Raw genomic sequence first — 26,145 nt, 5'->3', positions numbered from 1 at the left:
ACAGAACCCCCCAAAACAGTGGAGAGGTAAAAAGAGTAAACTTTTAAGGTTTTTATATGTCGAAAAAAAGAGCAACAATATAAACTCATGCATAAAAATATAACACTCATACGTTGTGTAGGCTAACGAGGGTGGGTTGTTAAGTTATTTTAGGCTACACACAAAAAATAACAAATAATATTTTGTTTTTATTATCTTAAGGCAAATATTAAAATGTTAAACCTTCAAGCTATTTTAACACTCATTTAAACCAAAAATATCAATATTTGTTTGGTGTTTTCTTTTAATATGGAAAAATATGATGTAAACAAATCCTTGGTATTATGAGGTTCTGAGAAACCTGAGGCTATAAATTTATATCCGCAAAAACCTTCCTCCCGCCTAACGGAAAACAGTTGGTAAAGTGCCATAAAAACAGAAATGTTTATGGAAAAAACACACACATACACACTGTGTTATGATTAAAACTACAGTAAAAAGGATCGAAAAAAAAAATAAACAAAAAATATATAAAAAGGTGTTAAAAATATATATTTTATAAATTGTGTGTATGTTGGCTTTTATTATTTTTTCGACTTTTTGTGAAAAGCACTTCAAGCCAGTTTCTGGCTGGAAAATTGTTTTCATGAAAACCAACTAACACATAGGGGGTATATTGATTTTATCATGTTGAGTGTAACACATGGGAATATTGTCACCCTAATTATCTATGTTCTGATTCCTTAAAGAATTTTAAGTAGAACTGAACTACAACATAGCAGACCTAAAAAAGAACAAGCATAGAACTAGAACAGAACTAGAGCAGTACTACAACAGAACTAGAACAAAACTTGAACGGAACTTGAACATTAATAGTACAGAACTAGAAGAACAAGAACGGAACTAGAACAGAACTAGAAGAAAAGACAGAACTAGAACAGAACTAGAACAGAACTAGAACAGAACTAGAACAGAACTAGAACAGAACTAGAACAGAAACTAGAACAGAACAAGAACAGAACTAGAACAGAACTAGAACAGAACTAGAACAGAACTAGAAACAGAACTAGAACAGAACTAGAACAGAATTAGAACAAAACTAGAACAGAACTAGAACAGAACTAGAACAGAACTAGAACAGAACTAGAAGAGAACTAAAACAGAACTAGAACAGAACTAGAACAGAACTAGAACAGAACTAGAACAAAACTAGAAACAGAACTAGAACAGAACTAGAACAGAACTAGAACAGAACTAGAACAGAACTAGAACAGAACTAGAACAGAACTAGAACAGAACTAGAACAGAACTAGAACAGAACTAGAACAGAACTAGAACTGAACTAGAACTGAACTAGAACTGTACTAGAACTGAACTAGAACTGAACTAGAACTGAACTAGAACTGAACTAGAACTGAACTAGAACTGAACTAGAACTGAACTAGGAACTAGAACTGAACTAGAACTGAACTAGAACTGAACTAGAACTGAACTAGAACTGAACTAGAACTGAACTAGAACTGAACTAGAACTGATCTAGAACTGAACTAGAACTGAACTAGAACTGAACTAGAACTGAACTAGAACTGAACTAGAACTGAACTAGAACTGAACTAGAACTGAACTAGAACTGAACTAGAACTGAACTAGAACTGAACTAGAACTGAACTAGAACTGAACTAGAACTGAACTAGAACTGAACTAGAACTGAACTAGAACTGAACTAGAACTGAACTAGAACTGAACTAGAACTGAACTAGAACTGAACTAGAACTGAACTAGAACTGAACTAGAACTGAACTAGAACTAGAACTGAACTAGAATTGAACTAGAAATGAACTAGAACTGAACTAGAACTGAACTAGAACTGAACTAGAACTGAACTAGAACTGAACTAGAACTGAACTAGAACTGAAGTAGAACTGAACTAGAACTGAACTAGAACTGAACTAGAACTGAACTAGAACTGAACTAGAACTGAACTAGAACTGAACTAGAACTGAACTAGAACTGAACTAGAACTGAACTAGAACTGAACTAGAACTGAACTAGAACTGAACTAGAACTGAACTAGAACTGAACTAGAACTGAACTAGAACTGAACTAGAACTGAACTAGAACTGAACTAGAACTGAACTAGAACTGAACTAGAACTGACTAGAACTGAACTAGAACTGAACTAGAACTGAACTAGAACTGAACTAGAACTGAACTAGAACTGAACTAGAACTGAACTAGAACTGAACTAGAACTGAACTAGAACTGAACTAGAACTGAACTAGAACTGAACTAGAACTGAACTAGAACTGACTAGAACTGACTAGAACTGAACTAGAACTGAACTAACTGAACTAGAACAGATTAGAACCAGAACAGAACTATAATGAAAAAATATATTAAACAAAATATGTTAAATGTTAAAAGTTAAATGTCCGGTATTCCTTCCGTTTCCAAAAGCTTAAATTTGTACAAAAGGCGAACTGGTGGGCATTTCATATTCGACATACGGAATTAAAACACTTTTAAATGTTTCATTTCATTTTATTTTGGAAAATGTTTTTTTATGGCGCAGTCAAATCCATTATAAAAGTGAGCATCATCATGTATTCTTTAAATATCATACCGAAACAAGCATGTGAAAAAAGAACAAACCAAGTAACAACAATTTGCCTGATAAACTGAAACAATTGTTTGAAATAAAAAAAAAGTAAAAAAAAAATAACTTAAAAAACAATAGGATTTTCATGTTTTTAACACAAAAAATGCTGAAATCCCAGTAACAAAACAATAACGTATGTATGTATTGTTTGTAAAATAATTAAAAATTTACAGGAGAATAATTTATATCAGAGATTTTTTCTGTTCGTATTAAATGTCAAAAGAATGACAAATACAAACAAAAAAAGAATTAACTTTTTGCAGAGATAAAAGGTTTCGTCAGTCGGTTATACAGTGAGTCAGTCTCCTCTCACAAAGAGGACTAAATTTATTTATGCATAATGAAACGCCTTTTTGAAAAGCTAAAACACAAGACTTGTATTAAAATTTAAATCTCCTAAAAGTATGCCATACAAAATCAATAATTCTGTAATACATTTCATACATAGTACATTTCATTTCATTTATATTGAAGCCTAGTTGTAGGCTTTACAAGTTTTATTGCCTTTTGTATAGGCAATACAAAATACAGAATACAAATTATTAATACATTTTAAGTCATTGAGCAATGTTTTTTAGATAATTAAAAAGAATCTACTCATAATCATACATACATTGGAATATCTACAAAGGAAATATTATTTGTTTGCAAAAACCTTAAAATCAATAAAACCCAAACTATTTATACAGATTTCTTAAATAAACAAAAACTATATATTTATGCGTAATGCAGAAGAAATCTAACGTTTTATGGCCTGTAGTTTACAAATAAAGATTTTTGAGCTGAAGGAGTGAGTTAAGGAAAAGTTGTACACAAAATTTAAACAGTACCTTAGATGCTTGAGTCAGAAATAAGCAGTCAAGATATCTTAAGTTGACTAATTAAGTGGACCAGAAACGTTCGAAAGTTGCAATTTAACTTAACACATTCCTTAACTTGTTTTGATATATATATAAGTACATATTTATAATGTAAATGTATAATTTCTAGACCTGCGGCATAAATACAGAACATTTTATTAAATGTGTAATACAAACATTTACAGATTTAATATGAAAATGTTAAGAGAAATATAAATACATACATAAATGTATTCATATCCTTTGTATTCAAATCAACACAAACAAGTTAAACATTTTACATTTAATACGGCATAAGTTAAGGAGCAAAAAAATAAAATTTTGCTGAATACGCAATGAACACTGCTGAAACGTATGTCGAATAGACTAAGACAGGACTCAAGACCATAAGATATCTAATATAATCGGAAAGGAGATTTCAACAGATAGAAAAATTTGGAACCCTGGTTATTATAAGTATTACTTAATTTTTAATAACATAAACATGAATTATTTATTTTAATCAACTTACCCAACAGTAAAATATTCTAAAAAGAAAAAGAAAATAAAAAAGATTATTATTTTAATTTAATTTAACATGTTTTTTTTTTTAATAGAACTAAAAGTAATTTCTAGAACTTCAGAACAACTGAACCAAAACTTAACTGATCTAGAACTGAAATTGAAATAAAATTGAACTAAAACTAAACTAGAAATGAACTAGAACTGAACTAGAACTGAACTAGAACTGAACTAGAACTGAACTAGAACTGAACTAGAACTGAACTAGAACTGAACTAGAACTGAACTAGAACTAGAACTGAACTAGAACTAGAACTGAACTAGAACTGAACTAGAACTGAACTAGAACTGAACTAGAACTGAACTAGAACTGAACTAGAACTGAACTAGAACTGAACTAGAACTGAACTAGAACTGAACTAGAACTGAACTAGAACTGAACTAGAACTGAACTAGAACTGAACTAGAACTGAACTAGAACTGAACTAGAACTGAACTAGAACTGAACTAGAACTGAACTAGAACTGAACTAGAACTGAACTAGAACTGAACTAGAACTGAACTAGAACTGAACTAGAACTGAACTAGAACTGAACTAGACTGAACTAGAACTGAACTAGAACTGAACTAGAACTGAACTAGAACTGAACTAGAACTGAACTAGAACTGAACTAGAACTGAACTAGAACTGAACTAGAACTGAACTAAACTGAACTAGAACTGAACTAGAACTGAACTAGAACTGAACTAGAACTGAACTAGAACTGAACTAGAACTGAACTAGAACTGAACTAGAACTGAACTAGAACTGAACTAGAACTGAACTAGAACTGAACTAGAACTGAACTAGAACTGAACTAGAACTGAACTAGAACTGAACTAGAACTGAACTAGAACTGAACTAGAACTGAACTAGAACTGAACTAGAACTGAACTAGAACTGAACTAGAACTGAACTAGAACTGAACTAGAACTGAACTAGAACTGAACTAGAACTGAACTAGAACTGAACTAGAACTGAACCTAAACTTACTACTGGAAACTAGAACTGAACTAGAAACTGAACTAGAACTGAAACTAGAACTGAAACGTAGAACTGACTAGAACTGAGACTGGAGAAACTGAACCGAGAAACTGAACTAGGAACTGAACTAGAACGTGAACTAGAACTGAACTAGAACTGAACTAGAACCTGAACTAGAACGGAACTAGAACGGAACTAGAACTGAAAAACGAGAACTGAACTAGAACTGAACGAGAACGTGAAACTAGAAGCTGAACTAGAAGCTGAACTAAGAACGGAACGAGAACTGAAACTAGAACTGAACTAGAACTGAACTAGAACAACTGAACTAGAACTGAACTAGAACTGAAGCTAGAAACTGGAAAACTAGAACTGAACTAGAACTGAACTAGAACTGAACTAGAACTGAACTAGAACTGAACTAGAACTGAACTAGAACTGAACTGAGACTGAACTAGAACTGAACTAAATGACTAGAACTGACTAGAACTGAACTAGAACTGACTAGAACTGAACTAGAACTGAACTAGAAGCTGAACGAGAGCTGAACTAGAACTGAACTAGAACTGAACTAGAACTGAACTAGAAAACTGAACTTAGAACTGAACTAAACTGAACTAAACTGAACTAGAACTGAACTAGAACTGAACTAGAACTGAACTAGAACTGAACTAGAACTGAACTAGAACTGAACTAGAACTGAACTGAACTAGAACTGAACTAGAACTGAACTAGAACTGAACTAGAACTGAACTAGAACTGAGTAGAACTGAACTAGAACTGAACTAGAACTGAACTAGAACTGAACTAGAACTGAACTAGAACTGAACTAGAACTGAACTAGAACTGAACTAGAACTGACTAAACTGAACTAGAACTGAACTAGAACTGAACTAGAACTGAACTAGAACTGAACTAGAACTGAACTAGAACTGAACTAGAACAGAACTTCGAATTAATCGATATCGAAATAAAAGTTTGTGAAAAATGTATCTTTCGCCGTCGTTTGCAAAAATGTATAATTTAGTAAAAGTTTTTATTTTTAATCAAATGAAAATAAACAACAAAATAGTGACAAAGAGATCGGGTTGAAATTTCCCCGAAATAATGTCATGAATATTTTGTATTTATTTACTTAAGTAATGTTTATTTTTATTTATTCATAATATTATTTTTTGGCCAAAAATAGCAAAATGTTTTTGTTGTAGGTAATTTTGTGGTTAAAAGTCATACAGACAATATTGTATTTTTCTTGTTTTGATTTTCTTAAATACGTAATATTAAAAATAACAAAAATAAAATTAACATAATGGCTTCCATGTTAAAAAAAATAAAACAAAGAAAATCAAAATATTTAAATTTACACTGAAAGAAAAGCTCAAATTGATAATTCATTCATAAGGTTTTTACAGAAAACTAGAGTAAGTTCTTATAGAAACAAGTTGCCCTAGTCTAGAGCAAGTTTTTATAGAAAAAAGTTGCTCTTGTCTAGAACAAGTTTTTATAGAAAGAATATTCTCTAGTTTAGAGCAAATTTTTATAGAAAAAAGTTGCTCTTGTCTATAGCAAGTTTTTATAGAAAAAAGTTGCTCTTGTCTAGAGCAAGTTTTTATAGAAAAAAGTTGCTCTTGTCTAGAGCAAGTTTTTATAGAAAAAAGTTGCTCTTATCTAGGGCAAATTTTTATAGAAAAAGTTGCTCTTGTCTAGAGCGAGTTTTTATAGAAAAAATATTCTCTAGTCTAGAGCAAGTTTTTATAGAAAAAAGTTGCTCTTGTCTAGAGCAAGTTTTTATAGAAAAAAGTTGCTCTTGTCTAGAGCAAGTTTTATAGAAAAAAGTTGCTCTTGTCTAGAGCAAGTTTTTATAGAAAAACGTTCCTCTAATCTAGAGTAAGTTTTTATAGAAAAACGTTGCTCTAATCTAGAGTAAGTTTTAAGGTAAAGTTGCTCTAATATAGAAAAAAATTTACTCTAGTCTGGATCAACTTTTCATATAAAAATTTAATAGTATATTTCTTTCAGTGCAAGCAGGCCACTTAGTTTTTAACTGCATATTGCCAACGTATGTGTCTAAGTACCTACTCCTTACCTCTCATATGTGTTTTAAGTGGAAACGCATAGAATGTTGTTTAAAAAAATAGTACTTTTACTTTGATTTCATTACATTAGCAGGGGGTATATACATATATATAAAAAAAATCCCAAAGTAGGAACAATTTTACAACAACAAGAAACAGAAAATATATATAATTTTGTGTAACACATGTGGACAAGTGCGTGAGTACGTCTGTCTGACTTGTCACTTAAATTATTAAAGATCTGGTTGTTGTTGTTGCTGCTGCTGGTAATACGTTTTAAGAATTTTGTCACCTATTGGATTTAATGTGTTTCTGTTTTATTTCTTTTTTTACATTATACCCTCACTTTTTGGTTTGTTTTCGGATTTTGTATATATTTTCCTTTTGGCAAGCAAGTAGTATTATAGGAAGAAATGTACATAAATTATTTATGTAAGTATGGGTGTGTTAAGTGTATGTATTTTGTATGTTTGTTCAAATATAAGAGAGTTTTAAGAAACATGTCAAAATTGAAGATTAATGAGAAAAAGGAAACAATATTTTGTAAGACTTCACCAAAAAAAGTCGAAAAAACACTTTTACTTACCGAAAAACGAAAAGAAAGGTATTAGAATGTTAGTAGAGTAATATAATTTTTAAGACTTTTTCTAACCTAAAGGTCTTAGAAAATTAACTTGAAAATGTTAAAGGAAAAAATTTAGGAAATAGGAAAAACGAATTTATTTTTTATATGTTAAGTGAAGAGGAAATTACAGTGTGGTTGAAATGAAAAGCAACATATGGTTTTGAATATATGATTTTGTTGTAACTTAACATTATATAGTCAGTTTGGTAAGGGAACAAACCTAATCATACAATATGAAGGACAAAGTTTTCTAACCAAGAGCAAGTTTTAGAGAAAAAATAGTTCTAGTCTAGAGAAAGTTTGTCTAGTTTGGAGCCATTTTATTTAGAAAAAGTTGCTTTAATCTAGAGCAAGTTTTTACAAAAAAAAGTTGCTGTAGTTTAGAGCAAGTTTTTATAGAAACAGTTGCTCTAGTCTCAAGCAAGTTTTATAGGAATAGTTGCCTTAGTCTAGAGCAAGTTTTTACAGGAAAAGTTGTTTTAGTCTAGAGCAAGTTTTTATAGAAAAAGTAGCTTTAAAATAAAGCTAATTTTTATAGAAAAAGTTGCTCTTGTTTAGAACAACTTTTTATAGAAAGGTTGCTCTAGTTTGGAGCAAGTTTTTATAGTAAATGTTGCTCTAGTTTGGAGTTTGGAACCAGTTTCTATAGATAAAGTTACTCTAATCTAAAGCAAGTTTTAATACGAAAAGTTGATCTATTCTAGAGCAGGTTTTTAAAGAAAAAGTTGCTCTAGTTTAGAGCAAGTTTTTATAGACAAAGTTGCTCTTGTCTACAGCTAGTTTTTATAGACAAAGTTGCTCAGTCTAGAGAAAGTTTTTATATAAAAACTTTCTGCAGTGTAGGGCAAGTTTTCATAGTAAAAATTGCTTAAGTATAGATCAAGTTTTTATCGAAAAAGTTGTTCTAGTGTAGAGCAAGTTTTTATAGAAAAAGTTGCTCTATTCTACAGCAAGTTTTAATAGAAAAAGTTGCTCTATTCTACAGCAAGTTTTAATAGAAAAAGTTGATCTATTCTAGAGCAAGTTTTTATCGAAAAAGTTGCTCTAGTTTAGAGCAAGTTTTTCTATTAAAACTTGCTGTAGTCTAGAGCAAGTTTTTATAGAAAAAGTTGCTCTAGTCTAGAGCAAGTTTTTATAGAAAAAGTTGCTCTAGTCTAGAGCAAGTTTTTATAGAAAAAGTTGCTCTAGTGTAGAGCAAGTTTTTATAGAAAAAGTTGCTCTAGTGTAGAGCAAGTTTTTATAGAAAAAGTTGCTCTAGTCTGGTGTAAGTTTTTATAGAAAAAGTTGCTCTAGTCTAAAGCAACTTTTTATAGAAAAAGTTGCTCTAGTCTAGAGCAAGTTTTTATAGAAAAAGTTGCTCTTGTCTAGAGAAAGTTTTTATAGAAAAAGTTGCTCTTGTCTAGAGAAAGTTTTTGTAGAAAAAGTTGCTGTAGTGTAAAGCAAGTATTCATAGGAAAAATTCCTTTAGTCTAGAGTAAGTTTTTATTGAAAAAGTTGCTCTAGTCTAGAGCAAGTTTTTATAGAAAAAGTTGCTCTAGTCTAGAGCAAGTTTCTATAGAAAAACTTGCTCTAGTCTAGACCAAGTTTATATAGAAAAAGTTGCTCTAGTCTAGAGCAAGTTTTTATAGAATAAGTTGCTCTAGTCTAGAGCAAGTTTTTATAGAAAAAGTTGCTCTAGTCTAGGGCAAGTTTTATAGAAAAAGTTGCTCTATTCTAGAGCAAGTTTTTATAGAAAAAGTTGCTCAAGGCTAGAGCAAGTTTTTATAGAAAAAGTTGCTCTAGTCTAGGGCAAGTTTTTATAGAAAAAGTTGCTCTAGTCTAGAGCAAATTTTTATAGAAAAAGTTGCTCTAATCTAGAGCAAGTTTTTATAGAAAAAGTTGCTCTAGTCTAGAGCAAGTTTTTATAGAAAAAGTTGCTCTAGTCAAGAGCAAGTTTTTGTAGAAAAAGTTGCTCTAGTCTAGAGCAAGTTTTTATCGAAAAAGTTGCTCTAGTATAGAGCAAGTTTTTATAGAAAAAGTTGCTCTAGTATAGAGCAAGTTTTTATAGAAAAAGTTGCTCTAGTATAGAGCAAGTTTTTATAGAAAAAGTTGCTCTAGTCTAGACCAAGTTTTTATAGAAAAAGTTGCTCAAGTATAGAGCAAGTTTTTATAGAAAAAGTTGCTCTAGTCTAGAGCAAGTTTTTATAGAAAAAGTTGCTTTAGCTTAGAGCAAGTTTTTATAGACAAAGTTGCTTTAGCTTAGAGCAAGTTTTTATAGAAAAACTTGCTCTAGTCTAGAGAAAGTTTTTTTTTTAGAAAGAGTTGCTCTATTCTACAGCAAGTTTTTATAGAAAAAGTTGCTCTAGTCTAGAGCAAGTTTTTATACGAAAAGTTGCTCTATCTTAGAGCAAGTGTTTATAGAAAAAGTTGCTCTAGTCTAGAGCAAGTTTTTATAGAAAATGTTGCTCTAGTCTAGAGCAAGTTTTTATAGAAAAAGTTGCTGTACTCTAGAGCAAGTTTTATAGAAAAAGTTGCTCTAGTCTAGAGCAAGTTTTTAAAGAAAAAGAAGCCCTAGTCTTGAGGAAGTTCTTATAAAAAAAGTTTTTTTTAGAAAAAGTTCCCCTAGTCGAGAGGAAGTTTCAAAGAAAAAGCTTCTTCCATCTAAAGTAGTTATTTAGTTAGTTTGAAAGGAGGATGTACATATATACATCAAATCCGAGGAAATACACCTAGGCCTCTTAGAGCCTGTTGTGCGCTCCTTAGTGCATCAGGTGGGAATCGAACCCACCACCTCCGGTCTACCAGACTAGAATACTAACCACTAACCCACCGGAGGCCACTCCATCTAAAGTAAGTGCTGATAACAAACGTTTTTCTAGTGTAAAGTAAGTTTTCGTAGAAAAATTTATCTTATATAGATCATATTTTCCGGGAAAAATTAACTTAAAGCTAGAGCAAATTTTCACAGGAAAATATTTCTTTACTCTGGATTAAAAATTCATAGGAAATGTTGCTGCAATGTAAATCAACTTACTCTTAGGTAAAACAAGTTTTTATATGAAAAATAACTCTAATCTAGATCCTTACTATTTACTATAACAAAGACTAAGTAAAGTTTCATTTAATTTCTTTAAAAAAAAAAACTACTTGCCACCCTATAATTCAAACAAAATAAACAACTGTCAGAATTACATAAACAACATCAGCTGTTTTACAGTTATTCTTGGGTTTGTTTTGATTTAAACATTAAGTTAAATGTCAATCACTTTAATATGGTCTCTCGCTCTCACTCTACCCGCTGTCACATTTATTTATTTTGTGGCTTAAAGACAAGAGTTTTTATTTTTCTTAAATAAAAAGAAAAAACAAAATTTAATAGTTTACGAACAGAGTAATCAATTTTTATTTTACTTTTTATTTTATAGTTATTTTTCTTACAAAACAAACATATTTTAAGCCTAGTCCGTCCGTCTGTCTTCTTTTTATGTGTCTATATTCCAGCAAAAGTTTTCAATTTCATTATGAATGACTTGGGAATAAGAAAAAAAAAGAAATAATAAAATAAACAAAATAATAAAGCCCAGTAAAAAAAAACTACAAGTAAAACACAACCATTAAGGATTATTATATTTCAGATACAGGAATGGTAAGAGTTGTACAAGACAAGTACCAAAACCCTTTCTTTTATTAATCTTACTTTGATGAAGGTTTTCGTTTTTTTGTTTATTGAAAGAAAATTCAACAATATTTTATATATAAATTGCTTATCAGAGCAATTTTCATGTTTTTCTTCTTCGCCTTTTTCTTGTGAAAATGGATATTTATTATATTTTCAGGGAAAAACTGTTACAATTTAAATTACACACGGTGTAGGAAAAGAGTGGGTTCCTTTTTGATAAGCATTTCATAGGTTAAATATGAAATTGAAAAAAGTGGAGAGGTTTTAAAAAACAAGTGGAGTGGTACACCGAGAAAAAATATCGTAGAACTAAATGGCAGTTATCAACAAAGTTTAAGATTAAACCTTCAAAACCTGTTTTAAAGAGAATTTTTACTACATTTTATAATTTCACTCTTAAACATCAAATTATCCATTTGTTTATCTGGGATTTACTACTATCCTTCAAAATACAAAAATTAAAACAAAGCAAAAAATGAAAATTGTAATCTTACACAATTTGTTCTACTTAAAATCCTTTTAAAAATGCATTAAATACATTGAAAGCATTTAAAAAATATAAAATAGAACTAAAACAATTACAGAAAAAATACAACAAATTAAAATAGAGAGAAAACAAATCTACAAGTTAAAAGTGTTTCAAATATATAAATTTTCCCTTTTTATTTACAGTTCTTTTTTTGTAGCTTTTCTTTATGTTTAGTGTTTTTATTTATTTCTTATTTTTTTAATATTTTTTTCTAACATTAACATCTCTTTGGCAAACAGCAGTTGTTGGCACTAACAGCAATTACAAGAAAAAGTAAAATTAAAACCAAAAATAATACAGAAGAGTTGGTCAAGGACGATTAAGGAATGCCCTGCCAGGCAGGAATGCTTTTAATATTAAGTAATTAAAATTTATTTAAAAGGACTACAGAAGAATTGAGAACTGAATTAGAACAGAACTTGAACAGAACTAGAACAGAACTAGAACAGAACTAGAACAGAACTTGAACAGGACTAGAACAGGACTAGAACAGAACTTGAATAGAACTAGAACAGAACTAGAACAGAACTAGAACAGAACTAGAACAGAACTAGAACAGAACTAGAACAGAACTAGAACAGAACTAGAACAGAACTAGAACAGAACTTGAACAGAACTAGAACAGAACTAGAACAGAACTAGAACAGAACTAGAACAGAACTAGAACAGAACTAGAACTGAACTAGAACAGGACTAGAACAGGACTAGAACAGAACTAGAACAGATCTAGAACAGAACTAGAACAGAACTAGAACAAACAGAACTAGAACAGAACTAGAACAGAACTAGAACAGAACTAGAACAGAACTAGAACAGAACTAGAACAGAACTAGAACAGAACTAGAACAGAACTAGAACAGAACTAGAACAGAACTAGAACAGAACTAGAACAGAACTAGAACAGAACTAGAACAGAACTAGAACAGAACTAGAACAGATCTAGAACAGAACTAGAACAGAACTAGAACAGAACTTAGAACAGAACTAGAACAGAACTAGAACAGAACTAGAACAGAACTAGAACAGAACTAGAACAGAACTAGAACAGAACTAGAACAGAACTAGAACAGAACTAGAACAGAACTAGAACAGAACTAGAACAGAACTAGAACAGAACTAGAACAGAACTAGAACAGAACTAGAACAGAACTAGAACAGAACTAGAACAGAACTAGAACAGAACTAGAACAGAACTAGAACAGAACTAGAACAGAACTAGAACAGAACTAGAACAGAACTAGAACAGAACTAGAACAGAACTAGAACAGAACTAGAACAGAACTAGAACAGAACTAGAACAGAACTAGAACAGAACTAGAGCAGAACTAGAACAGAACTAGAACAGAACTAGAACAGAAATAGAACAGAACTAGAACAGAACTAGAACAGAACTAGAACAGAACTAGAACAGAACTAGAACAGAAATAGAACAGAACTAGAACAGAACTAGAACAGAACTAGAACAGAACTAGAACAGAACTAGAACAGAACTAGAACAGAACTAGAACACTAGAACAGAACTAGAACAGAACTAGAACAGAACTAGAACAGAACTAGAACAGAACTAGAACAGAACTAGAACAGAACTAGAACAGAACTAGAACAGAACTAGAACAGAACTAGAACAGAACTAGAACAGAACTAGAACAGAACTAGAACAGAACTAGAACAGAACTAGAACAGAACTAACAGAACTAGAACAGAACTAGAACAGAACAGAACGAACAGAACTAGAACAGAACAGAAAGAACAGAACTAGAACAGAACTAGAACAGAACTAGAACTAGAACAGAACTAGAACAGAACTAGAACAGAACTAGAACAGAACTAGAACAGAACTAGAACAGAACTAGAACAGAACTAGAACAGAACTAGAACAGAACTAGAACAGAACTAGAACAGAACTAGAACAGAACTAGAACAGAACTAGAACTGAACTAGAACTGAACTAGAACTGAACTAGAACTAGAACTAGAACTAGAACTAGAACTGAACTAGAACTGAACTAGAACTGAACTAGAACTAGAACTGAACTAGAACTGAACTAAAACTGAACTAGAACAGAACTAGAACTGAACTAGAACTGAACTAGAACTGAACTAGAACTGAACTAGAACTGAACTAGAACTGAACTAGAACTGAACTAGAACTGAACTAGAACTGAACTAGAACTGAACTAGAACTGAACTAGAACTGAACTAGAACTGAACTAGAACTGAACTAGAACTGAACTAGAACTGAACTAGAATTGAACTAGAATTGAACTAGAACTGAACTAGAACTGAACTAGAACTGAACTAGAACTGAACTAGAACTGAACTAGAACTGAACTAGAACTGAACTAGAACTGAACTAGAACTGAACTAGAACTGAACTAGAACTGAACTAGAATTAAACTAGATCTAAACTAGAACTGAGTACTGAGTAGGGACTGAACTAGAACTGAATATAGTCTAATTAAGAGTCCAAGCAAGTGGCTATTGCATTGTCCCGGCTATAACCTATGCTATAATTTATCTTATTTCCTATAGATTAATTATTACAGTTATGAGTATTATTATTTAAATTCTGTAGCACCACACCAATCTAGTGTAGGGAATAATTTAAAAAAATCGACTTGTTTTTTAATGCAAAAACGTTATATTTTATTTCTCTTCTTTATACTTTTTTAATTATTTTTAGGTTTGCTATGGTTTTGAAAAAAAAAGAAAGAAAACATTTTATTACTCTGGCTAGTAGTCTATATGTTTGGCTTAAATAAATTAATGGATGGTTGAATGATTGTTGGCTAGGGCCTTTTACTATTTGATAGTGAGACGAATAGAGTAAATGTTTTTAGTTTTTTTTCGTTCTAAATTCTGTTTGTTTCTATATGAGTGATTTTATTTTAAATCACAAAAAATCATTTTTTTAAACAAATAAACTATTTACACGCCACCAGCATTACAACACACCTCGCGATAGATAATATTGTTTTACAAAGGGGTGACAGTGGTTGGAGAGGGAGCAAAATGTATAGGGAAAGAAAAAGACTTTTATAAAATATAAAATTCGATTAGAAACTATACACGACTTAATGTAAAACCTGCTAGAAATAACTAAAGCATACAAACTGTAATAATCATCAGTTTCACTTCCTTATTATAATTCAGCTAATTTTTGTTTAACCTAACCCACTGTTCATTACAAATAATGTATAATTTTTTTAACTCTCTTAACTGCACTAAATATGATGAGGGCGAGGATGATGATGATGAGTTGCTGTTGATGCTGTTGCTACTACTACTTGCTGCTGCTTTTGGCTGCTGACTACTACGGATGATGATGATGATAATAATAAACCCACCTGCTGCTGTCAATCTGCCAACAACTTAGAGCAGCAACAAAAAATAGATATTTTATATAAAAATAATAAAACTAAAACAGCAGCAATAATAACAATAACAAACAAATAAATATATAAATAATAAAAAAAGAACTCGCCTAGAATAAAAACACATTTACTGTGTGTAGTTGTTGTTGCTATTTGTTAAAACTTGGTTATTGTATAAAATTTAGTTTGTTGTTATTGTGTATTAAATATATTTCTTCTTTTTTGTTATACATTTAAATGAAAATGTTTATGACCTAAAAGATTTATTCTATAGTTTATTTTTGCTTTCATTTTAGCATTGTATTTAATGCATTTCTTACCAAAAACCCTGTTGCAATACCCGCCCAAAAAAATATATGTATATATCATCCCCCCACAAAACAACACTTTGTGGTGCCACAGACAGTTTTAATGTTTATAAATGGAAGATATTTTATTTTAGTTTTATTTTATATTTCTCACTTTTTAATCATTAAAGAAGAAAAAAACGAAAACATTAACATTTTGGTCAGGGTAACAAGGTCTTTTTATGGTATTAAAAATTTGCACTTTGGTGATTTTGGTTTAGTGTCCAAGGAAAGTTTTGGAACAACTTTTTTGGTAAATTTGGCATTGATATACTAAAATAGCTTAATTCGTTTTAAGAAATACAAGATATGATCCCCAATCATGGTCTGCACTATAGACAAGACTATAGTCTGGACTATAGAAAAGACTATAGTCTGGACTATAACATAAGACTATAGTCTAAACCAAAAGACTGCACTATAGACTAGACTATAGACTAGACTATAGACTCAACTATAGAGTAGACTACAGAATAGACTAGACTATAGACTAGACTATAGACTAGACTATAGACCAGACTATAGACTAGACTATAGACTAGACTATAGACTAGACTACTATAGACTAGACTATAGACTAGACTATAGACTAGACTATAGACTAGACTATAGACTAGACTATAGACTAGACTATAGACTAGACTATAGACTAGACTATAGACTAGACTATAGACTAGACTATAGACTAGACTATAGACTAGACTATAGACTAGACTATAGACTAGACTATAGACTAGACTATAGACTAGACTATAGACTAGACTATAGACTAGACTATAGACTAGACTATAGACTAGACTATAGACTAGACTATAGACTAGACTATAGACTAGACTATAGACTAGACTATAGACTAGACTAGACTAGACTAGACTATATATAGACTAGACTATAGACTAGACTATAGACTAGACTATAGACTAGACTAGACTATCTAGACTATTAGAGACTAGACTATAGACTAGACTATAGACTAGACTATAGACTAGACTATAGACTAGACTATAGACTATAGACTAGACTATAGACTAGACTATAGACTAGACTATAGACTAGACTATAGACTAGACTATAGACTAGACTATAGACTAGACTATAGACTAGACTATAGACTAGACTATAGACTAGACTATAGACTAGACTATAGACTAGACTATAGACTAGACTATAGACTAGACTATAGACTAGACTATAGACTAGACTATAGACTAGACTAGAGACTAGACTATAGACTAGACTATAGACTAGACTAGAACTATAGACTAGACTATAGACTAGACTATAGACTAGACTATAGACTAGACTATAGACTAGACTATAGACTAGACTATAGACTAGACTATAGACCTAGACTATAGACTAGACTATAGACTAGACTATAGACTAGACTATAGACTAGACTATAGACTAGACTATAGACTAGACTATAGACTAGACTATAGACTAGACTATAACTAGACTATAGACTAGACTAGACTAGACTAAGCTAGACTATAGACTAGACTATAGACTAGACTATAGACTAGACTATAGACTAGACTATAGACTAGACTATAGACTAGACTATAGACTAGACTATAGACTAGACTATAGACTAGACTATAGACTAGACTATAGACTAGACTACTAGACTCGACTATAGTCTAGACTAGACTATAGACTAGACTATAGACTAGACTATAGACTAGACTATAGACTAGACTATAGACTAGACTATAGACTAGACTATAGACTAGACTATAGACTAGACTATAGACTAGACTATAGACTAGACTATAGACTAGACTATAGACTAGACTATAGACTAGACTATAGACTAGACTATAGACTAGACTATAGACTAGACTATAGACTAGACTATAGACTAGACTATAGACTAGACTATAGACTAGACTATAGACTAGACTATAGACTAGACTATAGACTAGACTATAGACTAGACTATAGACTAGACTATAGTAGACAAGACTCTAGTCTATAGACAAGTCTAAAGTATGGACTATAGATAAGACTGATGTATAAACAAGGCTATAGTCTCGACTATAGACAAGACTATAGTCTGAACTAGAGGCTGGACTATAGACAAGACTAGAGGCTGGACTATAGACAAGACTAGAGTCTGAACTAAAGACAAGACAATAGTCTGGACTAAAAAACTGGAATATAAACAAGACTGTAGTCTGAAATATAGACAAGACTATAGTCAGGACTATAGACAAGACTATAGTCTGGACTAAAGGTAAGTCTATAGTCTGAACTATAGACATAACTGTAGTCTGGACAAGGCTATAGCCCGGACTATAAACAATACTATAGTCTGGACTATAGACAAGACTCTAGTCTATAGACGAGTCTATAGTCTGGACTATAGACAAGACTGGTGTATAAGCAAGACTATAGTCTGGACTATAGACAAGACTATAGTCTGAACTATAGACAAGACTAGAGGCTGGACTATAGACAAGACTAGAGCCTGGACTAAAGACAAGACAATAGTCTGGACTAAAAACCTGGAATATAGACAAGACTATAGTCTGAAATATAGACATGACTACAGCCTGGACTATAGAAAAGACTATACTCAGGACTATAGACAAGACTATAGTCTGGACTAAAGGTAAGTCTATAGTCTCAACTATAAACAAGACTGTAGTCTGGACAAGGCTATAGTCCGGACAATAAACAATACTATAGTCTGGACAAGGCTATAGTCGGGACAATAAACAATACTATAGTCTTGACTATAGAAGAGACTATAGACAAGACTATATACAAGACTATAGACAAGACTAGACAAGACTATAGACAAGACTAGACAAGACTAGTCTCGACTGCAGACAACACTATTTCTGGACTATTAATAAGACTATAATCTGGACTATAGAGAAGACTATAGTCTGAACTATAGACAAGACTATAGCTCGGACTATAGGCAAGATTTAAGTCGACAAGATTTAAGTCGGGACAATAGACAAGATTTTAGTCTGGACTATAGACAAAAAACACTCTGGACTATAGAGTCTAGTCTAGTGTAGAAGGTTTTGAATCATGCAAATATGCCGTTGTATGCTTAAGTTATTTCCTTTTGATTTTATTTTAATTGTTAAATTTTATGCCCATTTTTTTAATTTTATGAAATTTTTCTTACACTGTATTTAAATTTATTGCATGTTACGCTATAATATTCTTTAAAAATTATTAAAAATAAAATTTTAAATTAGAATTTGTCATGCATTATTATATTTAGCTTAGATGGAAATATTTTTCAAACAAATTTAAAAACTGTTTCATATAGGGATTCCCCGAAAGGAATTGTACATACAAAACTCTTTGAAAAATAAAGATTTTAGATGAGTGACAATATATGTATTTGTGGTAATTTGCTTTCAAATTTGCTGAATTAATTGTAAATTTAGTTTTTTAATTAAAAATTTTTAAAAGCAATTTTTACTTTGTAATGGTTATATATTGTGGTCTTTTGATTTAGATTACTTGTGAGATCAATAAATATTTAGCAAAAGTAGTTTTCTATTACTTTTTTTTAATAAAAAATTCTTAACAAAATTGTAAAAATGTTTAATATATTTCATCTTTTGCTTCACCACAAAAACAAAAAACACATTTATAGTTGATATTAAATTTCAGTCTCGTAATATGTATTTTTTTGAAAATTCTTGCCATAAAAGAAATAAATTTTCAATGACATGTTACGTTTTTTTCTCATTTTTTTGTTACGTTATCAATAAAAATATTGTTTATTGTTCCCACACTTGTATTTAATATTTCATTTTGTTTATACAATAGCAATGACAGCGAAAAAAGCTGCAAATAACTGGAAAACACAACACAGAAAATTACAAGTTTTTTAAGGAAAAAATCGAATCAAAAAATATCATGTGTATGTAATGGTGGTGGGCAGCAACAACAACCACCACCACTACTAACCAAATTGACCACAACCCTGCCAACAATTTCTATCCAAATTGTAACCATAACGTTACAGCTTAATGTTTAAAACAATCTAATTTGATATAATCTGAGTGAATGAAAAGTGACCCCGTTCGGAAGAAACTGTTCCGCCTGTTTAATACTTACTTGATGTGCCCATTTCGTTTCAGTTTCAAGTCACTTTTTTATAACATAAAATTTCGTAAATGTAGTAAATTTCCAGTTTTGCCATAACAATAGAGAAGCTGGAAAGTGTTATGATTTTATACTCTTTTATGATATAAAAGCGACTTTATAATATTTTTTTTTTTTATTTCTCCTTTATTATACTGTTTTGCACTCACTAATCTCTCACTGATGCTTATTTTATATTAAACTATGTTTTAAATATATTAAATTTTAAATTAACACAATTTATTACAAAATCTAAATTTCACAATATATCACACAACTGATCACAATGAAATAAATATATTTACTGAAATGTGCAAACACTTTTCCTTCTGAATTTTGAGAGCAAGAATGATTCTGCATTAAACTATCTTCTTAGTGTATTAAAAAGTGTTAGTTTTTGAAATTTTTATTCTATCTACTTATTATCATTTAATTTTGCTTTTAGTATATTAAAACGCACTAAAATTTAACAAAATTATGATCAAAATTAGAAAGTACTGTATTTTGTTTTTGTAAATTTTTTAACTTAGCACTGAGAAACATAAAATTGAGCCTTTATAGTGACTATTCAGTTCATGTATCCAAAATTAAACTCAAATTTCCTGGCAGGGAATATGTAAGTAAAAGTTGTAACTTTGACAACAGCAATAAAAATCGTAAAACTGGAAAATTTAAACTTAACCAATCCAAGTTTTTTTGTTCAGTGTATCAAAAAATATTTGTACAAAAAACAGAAAATCGTTAAACTGAAAACAAGTGATGGGTAACTTAAACAAAACTCAGTGACAAAGTAAATTTGATTTTTGTGTTGACACACACACACAGACACAAAAACCAGGGGATGCTTGGTTAAGAAATCTGTCTGGGGAAGGTGGTGTAGTCAATGGACTAAAACATGTCAAGTATAGAGTTACACAAATAAATTGTTACAATAAAAAAAGGTTTGAAAAAAAATAGTAACACATTTAAGGAATGGTATTTTAAAAACGATACTACACCGTTTCCATTTGGATTTCTAGTATCTTAGAATAACCTATTGTAAAGTGTCTTGAGTAGCCTCTTGACTAGTTTCTATACTAGCCTATCGACTAGTTTTTTGACTAATCTGTGAAGTAGTATATTAATGTACTGATAGTTCTGTTGACTAGTCTATTGGCCGATCTGTTAACTTGACCATTCTATGGACTAGTGTATTGACTAGCTAATGGACTAGTCCATGGACTATTCTACTACCTCTTATATTGATTAGTCTGTTGACTAGCCTATGCAGTAGTCTACAGAGAAGTCAAGTGAACTAACAGATTGATTAGTCTATGGACTAGCATATTGACCGTTTTCTAGACTAGTCCATTGATAAGTCTATGAACTATTCTATGTTCCCGTCCATGGCTATAATACCTTATTTTCCATCTCTGCTATAAATCCTTTTATTTCTCTCCCTTTACCAGAACATATTTTATCGAGTTTTGGGGACATCAGCAAATTTTTTGAAAAAAAGTTTTAGTTAAAGCACAAGGCGTGTAAAATATTGCAAAAAAAAAAAACGAATAGTATAAAAACAATAAAAAAACAGAAACAACAACACATCACCTAAAACAAGATGTTTCTAAACTTATACAGAACTATAAAACAAAAAGAGAAGTAATGTAATAAAAAATGGCAAAAAAAAGTTTATTTTGCTATTTTTCACAAGCATATTTTTCTTAAGTTTAGTCTAAGAGTATTTTTTTTTTCTCTGATGTTCTCTCGTAGCACAAAAATATTTGAACAATTTTCCTTTTTGCTGTAACATTTTAGGTTTTTTTTTTAATATAGTTGGCACTATTCGAAAATGGAAAGCAATGAAACATTGTACCGTTGTGAGCAGGGTTGCCAAGTTATAAAGAAATAGAACTAAACTAGTACTGAACTAGAACTGAACTAGAACTGAACTAGAACTGAACTAGAATTGAACTAGAACTGAACTAGAACTGAACTAGAACTGAACTAGAACTTAACTAGAACTGAACTAGAACTGAACTAGAACTGAACTAGAATTGAACTAGAACTGAACTAGATCCATACTATAACTGAACTAGAATTCAACTAGAATTCAACTAGAACTGAACTAGAACTGAACTAGAACTGAACTAGAACTGAACTAGAACTGAACTAGAACTGAACTAGAACTGAACTAGAACTGAACTAGAACTGAACTAGAACTGAACTAGAACTGAACTAGAACTGAACTAGAACTGAACTAGAACTGAACTAGAACTGAACTAGAACTGAACTAGAACTGAACTAGAACTGAACTAGAACTGAACTAGAACTGAACTAGAACTGAACTAGAACTGAACTAGAACTAGAACTGAACTAGAACTGAACTAGAACTGAACTAGAACTGAACTAGAACTGAACTAGAACTGAACTAGAACTTAACTAGAACTGAACTAGAACTGAACTAGAACTGAACTAGAACTGAACTAGAACTTAACTAGAACTGAACTAGAACTGAACTAGAACTGAACTAGAATTGAACTAGAACTGAACTAGATCCATACTATAACTGAACTAGAATTCAACTAGAATTCAACTAGAAAGAACTGAACTAGAACTGAACTAGAACTGAACTAGAACTGAACTAGAACTGAACTAGAACTGAACTAGAACTGAACTAGAACTGAACTAGAACTGAACTAGAACTGAACTAGAACTGAACTAGAACTGAACTAGAACTGAACTAGAACTGAACTAGAACTGAACTAGAACTGAACTAGAACTGAACTAGAACTGAACTAGAACTGAACTAGAACTGAACTAGAACTGAACTAGAACTGAACTAGAACTGAACTAGAACTAGAACTGAACTAGAACTGAACTAGAACTGAACTAGAACTGAACTAGAACTGAACTAGAACTGAACTAGAACTGAACTAGAACTGAACTAGAACTGAACTAGAACTGAACTAGAACTGAACTAGAACTGAACTAGAACTGAACTAGAACTGAACTAGAACTGAACTAGAACTGAACTAGAACTGAACTAGAACTGAACTAGAACTGAACTAGAACTGAACTAGAACTGAACTAGAACTGAACTAGAACTGAACTAGAACTGAACTAGAACTGAACTAGAACTGAACTAGAACTGAACTAGAACTGAACTAGAACTGAACAAGAACTGAACTAGAACTGAACTAGAACTGAACTAGAACTGAACTAGAACTGAACTAGAACTGAACTAGAACTGAACTAGAACTGAACTAGAACTGAACTAGAAACTAGAACTGAACTGAACTAGAACTGAACTAGAACTGAACTAGAACTGAACTAGAACTGAACTAGAACTGAACTAGAACTGAACTAGAACTGAACTAGAACTGAACTAGAACTGAACTAGAACTGAACTAGAACTGAACTAGAACTGAACTAGAACTGAACTAGAACTGAACTAGAACTGAACTAGAACTGAACTAGAACTGAACTAGAACTGAACTAGAACTGAACTAGAACTGAACTAGAACTGAACTAGAACTGAACTAGAACTGAACTAGAACTGAACTAGAACTAGAACTGAACTAGAACTGAACTAGAACTGAACTAGAACTGAACTAGAACTGAACTAGAACTAGAACTGAACTAGAACTGAACTGAACTGAACTAGAACTGAACTAGAACTGAACTAGAACTGAACTAGAACTGAACTAGAACTGAACTAGAACTGAACTAGAACTGAACTAGAACTGAACTAGAACTGAACTAGAACTGAACTAGAACTGAACTAGAACTGAACTAGAACTGAACTAGAACTGAACTAGAACTGAACTAGAACTGAACTAGAACTGAACTAGAACTGAACTAGAACTGAACTAGAACTGAACTAGAACTGAACTAGAACTGAACTAGAACTGAACTAGAACTGAACTAGAACTGAACTAGAACTGAACTAGAACTGAACTAGAACTGAACTAGAACTGAACTAGAACTGAACTAGAACTGAACTAGAACTGAACTAGAACTGAACTAGAACTGAACTAGAACTGAACTAGAACTGAACTAGAACTGAACTAGAACTGAACTAGAACTGAACTAGAACTGAACTAGAACTGAACTAGAACTGAACTAGAACTGAACTAGAACTGAACTGAGAACTAGAACTGAACTAGAACTGAACTAGAACTGAACTAGAACTGAACTAGAACTGAACTAGAACTGAACTAGAACTGAACTAGAACTGAACTAGAACTGAACTAGAACTGAACTAGAACTGAACTAGAACTGAACTAGAACTGAACTAGAACTGAACTAGAACTGAACTAGAACTGAACTAGAACTGAACTAGAACTGAACTAGAAGAACTAAACTGAACTAGAACTGAACTAGAACTGAACTAGAACTGAACTAGAACTGAACTAGAACTGAACTAGAACTGAACTAGAACTGAACTAGAACTGAACTAGAACTGAACTAGAACTGAACTAGAACTGAACTAGAACTGAACTAGAACTGAACTAGAACTGAACTAGAACTGAACTAGAACTGAACTAGAACTGAACTAGAACTGAACTAGAACTGAACTAGAACTGAACTAGAACTGAACTAGAACTGAACTAGAACTGAACTAGAACTGAACTAGAACTGAACTAGACTGAACTAGAACTGAACTAGAACTGAACTACCTAGAACTGAACTAGAACTGAACTAGAACTGAACTAGAACTGAACTAGAACTGAACTAGAACTGAACTAGAACTGAACTAGAACTGAACTAGAACTGAACTAGAACTGAACTAGAACTGAACTAGAACTGAACTAGAACTGAACTAGAAACTGAACTAGAACTGAACTAGAACTGAACTAGAACTGACTAGAACTGAACTAGAACTGAACAAAAAGAAAAGTTATGTAATAAAAAATGGCAAAAAAAAGTTTATTTTGCTATTTTTCACAAGCATATTTTTGTTAAGTTCAGTCTAAGAGTATTTTTTTCTCTGATGTTCTTTCGTAGCACAAAAATATTTGAACTATTTTCCTTTTGCTGTAACATTTTAGGTTTTTTTTTTTAATATAGTTGGACTAGAACTGAACTAGAATTGAACTAGAACTGAACTAGAACTGAACTAGAACTGAACTAGAACTTAACTAGAACTGACTAGAACTGAACTAGAACTGAACTAGAACTGAACTAGAACTGAACTAGAACTGAACTAGAACTGAACTAGAATTGAACTATAACTGAACTAGAATTCAACTAGAATTCAACTAGAATTCAACTAGAACTGAACTAGAACTGAACTAGAACTGAACTAGAACTGAACTAGAACTGAACTAGAACTGAACTAGAACTGAACTAGAACTGAACTAGAACTGAACTAGAACTGAACTAGAACTGAACTAGAACTGAACTAGAACTGAACTAGAACTGAACTAGAACTGAACTAGAACTGAACTAGAACTGAACTAGAACTGAACTAGAACTGAACTAGAACTGAACTAGAACTGAACTAGAACTGAACTAGAACTGAACTAGAACTGAACTAGAACTGAGCTAGAACTGAACTAGAACTGAACTAGAACTGAACTAGAACTGAACTAGAACTGAACTAGAACTGAACTAGAACTGAACTAGAACTGAACTGGAACTGAACTAGAACTGAACTAGAACTGAACTAGAACTGAACTAGAACTGAACTAGAACTGAATTAGAACTGAACTAGAACTGAAGTAGATAAAACTGGGCGAATATACCGAAAACAAAGAGGCTGTGATTTTCGAAGGAACAGTCTTGTAAACAATACAACTCTCGCAATTGTTCCTCTAAAGAAAATTCAAACCGACAGCACGTCAGCGAAGTGTTGGCAATCCTTGACAGAAAACGAAAAAAAAAAACCGAAATGCAAGAAAAACTTAATTTAAGTGTATAAAATGTGAACCATGCACAATACAAAAGTTTCAATGAAATTCTACTCTGGTATCTGTGTGAGTGATTCAATGTAAATGTGTGGCTGTGTATAGTATATATGTGTGAGGATGCACTTTTGATTTGTCACAGAGAAAAATTCGAATTGTTAGAGTAAAATGTTTTTGTTTTTGTTATTATTTTTTTTTTTTTCGTTTAGTTTTTTTTAATTTTTTCCTGTTTCACCAGAAAATGAACGGAAAAAGACGATTCTACACAGTACAAGAACCAAATAAAACATATAACATTTGATGGTGTAGAAATCTTTTTTTGTTTTTTAGTTGTAGTTGTTGTGTCATTTTCGTAATTTTTTAAGTTTTATTTTTAAAATATTCTAAAGCACCCAAATGATTGCTATTTTTGCAGTGTTGTCACCACACCAAAAGGAGAATAAGTTGAAAAAGAAGAGGAGTACTGTAAGCAACATGCAACACATATTCATAGTCATCTAAC

At 31.5% G+C, this 26,145-nt stretch overlaps 1 long non-coding RNA gene across 2 annotated transcripts in view; it reads right to left on the bottom strand.

Moving 5' to 3' along the window:
- Positions 1-3,996: 3,996 nt before the first annotated feature.
- LOC119608808 overlaps positions 3,997-26,145 on the bottom strand; it is a 33,046-nt gene continuing 10,897 nt past the window's right edge. The window contains exon 3 of one of the 2 annotated variants that reach the window (XR_005231872.1): positions 3,997-4,025. This is a non-coding gene — a long non-coding RNA (uncharacterized LOC119608808). Of the gene's footprint in view, positions 4,026-26,016; positions 26,027-26,145 lie in introns of those variants that run through there. The other variant, XR_005231873.1, reaches the window with a different exon arrangement.

Source organism: Lucilia sericata, unplaced genomic scaffold (genome assembly GCF_015586225.1).
Source record: "Lucilia sericata isolate MDLA Ls3-8-SP2 unplaced genomic scaffold, ASM1558622v1 Contig000881F_arrow, whole genome shotgun sequence".
NCBI lineage: Eukaryota > Metazoa > Arthropoda > Insecta > Diptera > Calliphoridae > Lucilia > Lucilia sericata.
Note: the sequence above shows the minus strand (reverse complement) of the source record. Positions and strands in the feature narration are given on the sequence as shown.